Genomic DNA, 6,776 nt, shown 5'->3' on the forward strand with positions numbered 1-6,776 from the left:
TTTTTATTGTTTTATCAAGATAAAGACACAGTGTGTCCACATATAAACATAAAAGAGGGCAGTCTCTCCTAAACTAACTGACCAGTTTTATTGCAACACAAGACGACAACTAAATCCAGTTATTAACTGACTAAACAATCTCATGTCAAAGTCCATTTAGTTGCTGTTCTGGAGCTTTCGATCATATTGCGTGATCTTCATCAGCGGATAGATTTTGCTCACTTGTCATGGAACTGTACAGTAGATGTTCACATTTTATGGACTTCTCATCCATGTTGGACTAAAATCTTGAGATTGATTGTTAACCTTGGAAACACCTGGTAAAAAAGACAATCTTATGTTCCCTTTAGTAGCTGTTCTGGACCTTTCAATCATATCACGTGATCTTCATCAACAAATGGAAAAAAGAAAGCTCCAGAACAGCCACAAAATTGCCCTTGTGGTGATGAAATTGCTGTCAGTTGCTTAAAAGCTATAACTACACCAACTACATCAGCTATTTCCATCACCAAAGGAGGTCAAGTTGAACCTGACACCTTGCTGAACATGCCTGTATCACGTGACCATGTAGATGCAACAGTCTACCTGTCATGTAAATAACATATGGAGGATTTCTCCCACAGTATCCCACAGCCCAGTTTATTTAATGTAGTTTTTTTTAGAGTGTTGGCATAATAGTTTCTTTGTGGCGCTTCATATCAACGCGCTTTTGTTAATTGCCAGCAGCTCAGAGAAAGCAGCATTCCCTGCTCCGGTCGTCAGGGATTTAGGGAAGGACTGAATCCGAGCCCCGACTGAGACAAACAATGGCAGCTATGAAAGGCGAGGGGAGGGGTCGACCCAATGCAAATATCCACTTTGTGCGCCCTGGAAAACCTGCACTAAACACTGACAACTACCAACTTCCACCCAAAGTGAGTAAGTACTGTAGACGGTGACTGTAAAGCAGTTTTAGCGGTTCAGGTTTTGGCACAATTGTTGCTTTAATTTGCAGGAATTCGCTGAGCAAGTTCCTACATGGATTCAGTGATTGTGCAACAAGTGGGGGACTTTCTTGGTGACAACCGGCACAAACGGGACGGTTTTATGAGTCAGGACGCCGCAGCATCACTGATATGTGCCAAGTGCACCTGCTGAACCACGAAACAGAGAGGTAGGAAATACACGGTGTCTAACAGCAAGTGCAACATCATAAAGTGTTGAAAAGTTCCCTAAACTTTCTCTCCTTTGCTGTCCTTTTGTGGTTTCAACATTCAACAGTGTAAATGTTCCTTCTTTTTGCATTCCTCAGCACTAATTCTCATTTCTGAGTAGTTTTTCTCCCAATATGCAACAGTTTTCTTCGACCCACACTTTTTTTCACCCTCTGTGCGGCTTATTTAGTGCAGCTAAGCCTGTCTCAGGAAAACGTGATTATCCTCAGACCATCGATACGCTAGCTTTCATTCAAGACATGCATGAGAAAGGCTTTGCAACATAATAGATCAGTGGGAGCCTGTCTGCTTGTATAGGAGTGGGGCAAACGGAGGGGAATCTCACTTGCATGTTGATGTTGGGTGTCCATGTGAGGGAACCAGACAGCATGTTGCAGAAATATTAAATCCCAAATGTGAGACCGGCTCTCAGGTGTTTGCATGTTATTCCATTTAAATGTGGAGCAGGAAACATTTATGTAAATATAGCAGCACTGACTTTGCATCATCTCTGCAGCCTGCAGATTTTGCCAGCGGTGAGCAAAAAAAAATCGTAATCGAGTGAAATGCTACTGTAAAATCCCAAGCATATCCCCCCAGAGAAACATCAAAGCGGACTCAACATGAGGCCTTTATCTGAACAATTGCTCCATTCTACCCTGCACCCCAACCCCGGCCACCCCCACTACCCCCTATTCCCAATTTCCACTTGATTAAGCCCTAAGCTGAGCAGAGTTGAATCTGGAGGGAAAATGGTTCACTAATTCTGACTCTCAAGTCTGACACAAAAGAGGAAGACTGTTCTCTCTGCTCTAATTCGAGTCAGGTTCAATACGTTGACAAAGGTTTTCTCTGCTGGGCTGAAAACCATATTGTTGGGAAAATACAGGCAGGTCCAACTTGGAAGAATGTGAGCGAGGGAGAGTGACATAAGACAGAGAGCAAACTTCAGTTTTTCTGTATTTGCTGCTTATTTGTGACATGACTACATCAGTTGTGCAACAATATCAATGTACCTGATTACAAAATGTTAATGACTGAGTAACGGTGGTGTCAAAATGTGAGCATAATACTTCTTTTCTCAGAGTGTCACTGACCAAATCAGATGTTTATTATAAAGCAAACATTTTCATGCATGTGTAACAATCAATACAAATGCATTGGCAGTAGTTAAAAAGGTTGTTTACTTAGAGGTGGACACTAGTTTTCAGGGATTGGTGTGAAAGCAACCAAAGCTGTTCATGACAACACTTTGCAATTCAAGAAAAAAAGCTTTTATTGCTATTAGAAACTTCCTTCTGCTACTGATATATATATATATATTTTTTTGCAAATGCAAACAGTCCCGTTTGTGGTGTTGAAATCCATTTCTCACAATAGGTTTTCAGTATTTGTAAGCAATTATCTCAATTGGTAAGAGTAAGCAAGGGGCAGCCTCCAGACCACTGTACACATTCTCTGTCTGGTGGTGAGGTTGCCAGGCAATGAGAGCTGCTGGATGAAGGCTGCTCAGATGGCTCTTTTCCCCCCTTCAGGCTTCTGTCGCCGTCTCTTTCTGTCTTGCAACCCCCCACCTCTCCTCCCAGCTTGTCTCTCCTCTTCTGCATACTAATAGCTGGACCAAAGGCTGATGACCAACTAGGGATGTCAGACGGATTATTAATATTCTTCACTTTGGCTGTGTGTTTACAGGGGCAGAAAGTTTATGGGAGCTCACTCTTTTGTTGCATGTAAAATATATAGTTTTACTTTTTCACACAGTAGAAAGAAAGCGTTTACAGTCATTGTTGGATGCATGAATTAATTCTGCTGTATTCTTCAGGAAAATTTTTTATATCTTTCTTTGTGTTATCCACCAGAGGAGGGCAGTGTGCTCGTTCTGTTGTAGCAGACTAGTAACTTTTAACATTTGCTTTTTCTGTTGTGTGCTCAAATAAAATGTTAGTGTTGTGTCTTTAGTGGCTACACAAGCTTTGCCCCAGATTCAGCATCATTCAAGAACCATGTAATTTCAGGGATTTACTGTATCTGTCCTACATCTTTAAACAGGAAGGAATCATTACTCTGACGGCAACTCACAAACAGATGGAGTGAGAGTTTAGTTTATATAAAAACAGGCGCTCTCAATTGCAAAAGGAGCCAAATATACCAACAGTTGGCATCACTGTGATGAGCATGGAATTGTGTTTGTTTGTACTCTTTTCTTTTCTTATTATTTTGTCAAATTGAGGATTAAAACAGTTTGTTAGTGACCCACAGAACTGGTGAAACAGTCTTTCTGAATCGCTTTCTTGTATGTATATTATTATGCATACATTCCTCATATGAATTTGCATTGGAAAGTTTTAAAAAGTAAAATTGCAATATTCTCTTGCACAACAATGTCACCCTTCATGCATGTAGAGCTCAGTATGGATTTCGCTCATATGTAGATTCTTGATTTTCCTGTGAAGTCTTTTGTGTAGTAACTTATCTGAAACATATAGGAAAGTAGAGAACTCAGCATTTTGTCATTGAGGACTTCCTCAATGACAAAATTCCTCTTACTGATGGGCCCTATCCCTGTGAGAGCGGTATAATTAGAGCAATGGAAACAGGAAACACCTCGCCCTCCCTATCGTTCTCTCCCCCATTCTGTCTCTCTCTCTCTCTCTCTCTCTCCCCCCTCCTCCTTCTGTGTCTCTTTTCAGATGTGCATTTATTTGTACACATTATCAGGTGAACAGACACAGACTATGCTCTATAATGAGTCCTGTGATGGTTATCGCTGTGTCTTACATCCTTAGGTTTACTGGAAATGAGGATGTGGCTGTTGACTTCGTTTTTTCTGCCAAAAAACAATTAACAAGCTGCACATTCACTGTGGACAGTTTTGCGAAACATGACCTTGTTGGTCTTCATCCATTTGTCTGTTTGTAACCTAGATACAGTTCTATTCATTGTATATTTAGCTGTAGATTTTATTTTTAAAAATATCTTACGCTCTGTATTTTGCTGAAATATTTCCATGATTAAATTGGTACTAAAACTGCTCACTCATTTTGATCAAATGAAAACCCAAACATAGAGTGACATGAAGCAAAGAAAAGCAACCAAATCTCAGATTTCAGAAGCTTTTAGGACCACATTTTTGGTATTATGAGCTGATAAAAAGCTTTGAAATGCTGATCAGCTAGTTTAGCATTAGTTGTCATGCTTGAGACAATTATAACAGATGTGGGAGAAGTAAGCAGACGCGTTTATCTGTATTCATTCTCTTAGTCTTCATGATGTCTGACAGGCACAAATATTTCATTTCACACTATCTAAACCTTAATCCTCCCAAACCCTTGACTTGCATGACAATACCTCATCTTGTAAATGTCAGTGATTCATTTGTGGTGAATGTTTACACACCCTCTGTAGTTCAGTCCAATGTGAGGGATGTGGGAGAGGGGCCTCTAATTTCTGCTCCTTCCTCTAAAAGATTAAAGACCCTGTGAAGACCAGGTGTACTGTGCAAACCAAAGATTAGCCACCCATCGCAATTCCCTTCATTTGAGGCCACATAAATGAGTCACTCGTGCACCGTACTCCGCCTCTGTGAAGGTGCACAGATTTACAGGTTTTGTGACTCTTCATGAAACGGGGTGCAGCGGCACTTAACCCAATTCCACCAGTCTCTCTGTCTGCTCAGGCATGCAGAGTTCAAGAGAGAGAGAAAAGTCAGTGTTTTTTATTGATTCAGAGGAGCGGCTCCCACCTTTCCCCTTCCTGGTGTGGAATGCACACCTGGAGGTGTTTGCTGAGTGGCTCGAGTAATCCATATAACAATGCAGGCTGACATCTGGTGCCATCAGAAGTACTCGAGGCAGTTTGCACTGTGACAGGCTCTGCATTGTCTCTATAGATCATGCCATTGATCACTTTATTGAGACGTTTGTCTTTAATCCTTTATTCTTAAGGATTAAAGACAAAAAAAGACAAAAAGTGTTCACAGGGTTTTAATATGATGATTAGGCTTAAATTAGCTCAACATGAGAACAAATTATGGAGCTGATTTGTGAAAATTTAATACAAACCTCAATCAAAAATTTGCTTTGATAAAAGACACAATAAATATAACCTTAGGGAACAGAAAGCACAGGTAAAGGGCAGTTGTCTAGACTTTGTTGACATGGCAGGCCAGTTGAGCTGCGCTGCTCTCGGTTCCTCTCACAGTGTACACACGGGAGGAGATGGGTGCAGATAAAACGGCTGGGTCACGCCCCGCCGAGGAATTGGGATGCCTGGGGGGGGGCTGGGAAACTTTCTGCCTGGTTAGCCTTAATATTGTGATTCTTCTCAGTCAACAAAGCAGTGCGTTTGATGGAACATGTCAGGTTCCTCCAGGACTTGGGGGCTGGTTCTCTTCTCTGGTTAGACAGCTGTCAGCACTACAGAGCTCAGAGAGCCACCGACTCTTCCATGTGTTGTTGGAGACTTCAAAGCGGGAGAGGAGCAGAGTGAGGTGAGTGCTGATTTTCAGAACAATTGAAGAGCTTTAGCCGGATTAATTTGGATTCAGTATTGGGAGGTTGCCCTCATGAGTCTTTGGGATTCATGCGCTGTTGTCAGATCTGCGAGGCATTGTTCTCTCTTAGGAGAGATGTTATTTGTTCTCAGAGTTAAACCAGCATGTGCTTTCTTTAAGGGTGAAATTGAACAGAAGCCATTGTTAATTGCAGCAGAGCAAAGGTTAGCATCATTGTCGCAATACAGTATTTTCATGTAGAGGATGGCAGTTTATACTTTTGAAATTGTTGATATTTTGAAGTGGATTTTAATTCTGGTAAACAGGAGATGTGAGTTATGGTCAACCACTGAAGAGCAGAGTATCAGTGATCCTTACTATTTATCTCAGTTTGATAACATGTCTATGACTAACAAAGATTTAATAATGCAAAATCTAGTGAAGTGTTTGTGCAAAACTGTTTGTATTGTCCAGTAGAAACTGTGCCAGCCAGTATGATATACATGATATACATCCAAGAATATGTATCCATAGTCCACAGTGGACTCATGCTTTAAATGACAGTAATAACTCAGTCTACTAGTCTACTAATTCTTGTTGAAACAGATTTATTGATGCATTGGTACCCCGACAAGTCTGTGCAAATTAAAATCTAACATTGTGTGTTTAATAGAGGAAATATTTCTTACACTGCCCTACAGCAGAGATTAGATAAGATTAGATGTAAAAGGAAGGGAAATCTTTCTCACAAGTTTGAATACTGTAGTCTTAGAATAGGGATTACTTCTTAAAACATGACTACAATATGCTGTATTCTCTATATGTATGTTAGATTCTAGTAAGTCACTCTTCACTGTATAAACAATACAAGTCTGCAGTACATGCTGTGGTACATGTATACTTGGTCAGACTGAGCATGTCCTCTCCTTGACACCTTGATTTGAACTGTGGGAGTTGCTGCTGTAACTCGACCTTGCCTCCTCCAGCCACCTGTGCTCGCGTGCTCAGAGAAAACACTGGCTTTTGTGTTGGAGTGAGACGTCCACACAGCAGGAGGCCAAGGTACATTAAGGGGCTATGACAGGTGGCAT

The 6,776-nt window shown here is 41.0% G+C and overlaps 1 long non-coding RNA gene across 3 annotated transcripts; it reads left to right on the forward strand.

Annotated features, from left to right (window-relative positions):
• Positions 1-577: 577 nt before the first annotated feature.
• LOC121905527 lies at positions 578-5,677 on the forward strand. Of its 3 annotated transcripts, none has more exons than XR_006098431.1 (3): positions 578-914; positions 995-1,153; positions 5,521-5,677. It is a non-coding gene; the product is annotated as an uncharacterized LOC121905527 (long non-coding RNA). The 3 variants fall into 3 exon arrangements; XR_006098430.1 differs by lacking the exon at positions 5,521-5,677 and adding an exon at positions 3,980-4,073; XR_006098432.1 differs by lacking the exon at positions 5,521-5,677 and adding an exon at positions 3,243-3,339.
• The last annotated feature ends 1,099 nt before the right edge of the window (positions 5,678-6,776 follow it).

Source organism: Thunnus maccoyii, chromosome 10 (genome assembly GCF_910596095.1).
Source record: "Thunnus maccoyii chromosome 10, fThuMac1.1, whole genome shotgun sequence".
Classification (NCBI taxonomy): domain Eukaryota; kingdom Metazoa; phylum Chordata; class Actinopteri; order Scombriformes; family Scombridae; genus Thunnus; species Thunnus maccoyii.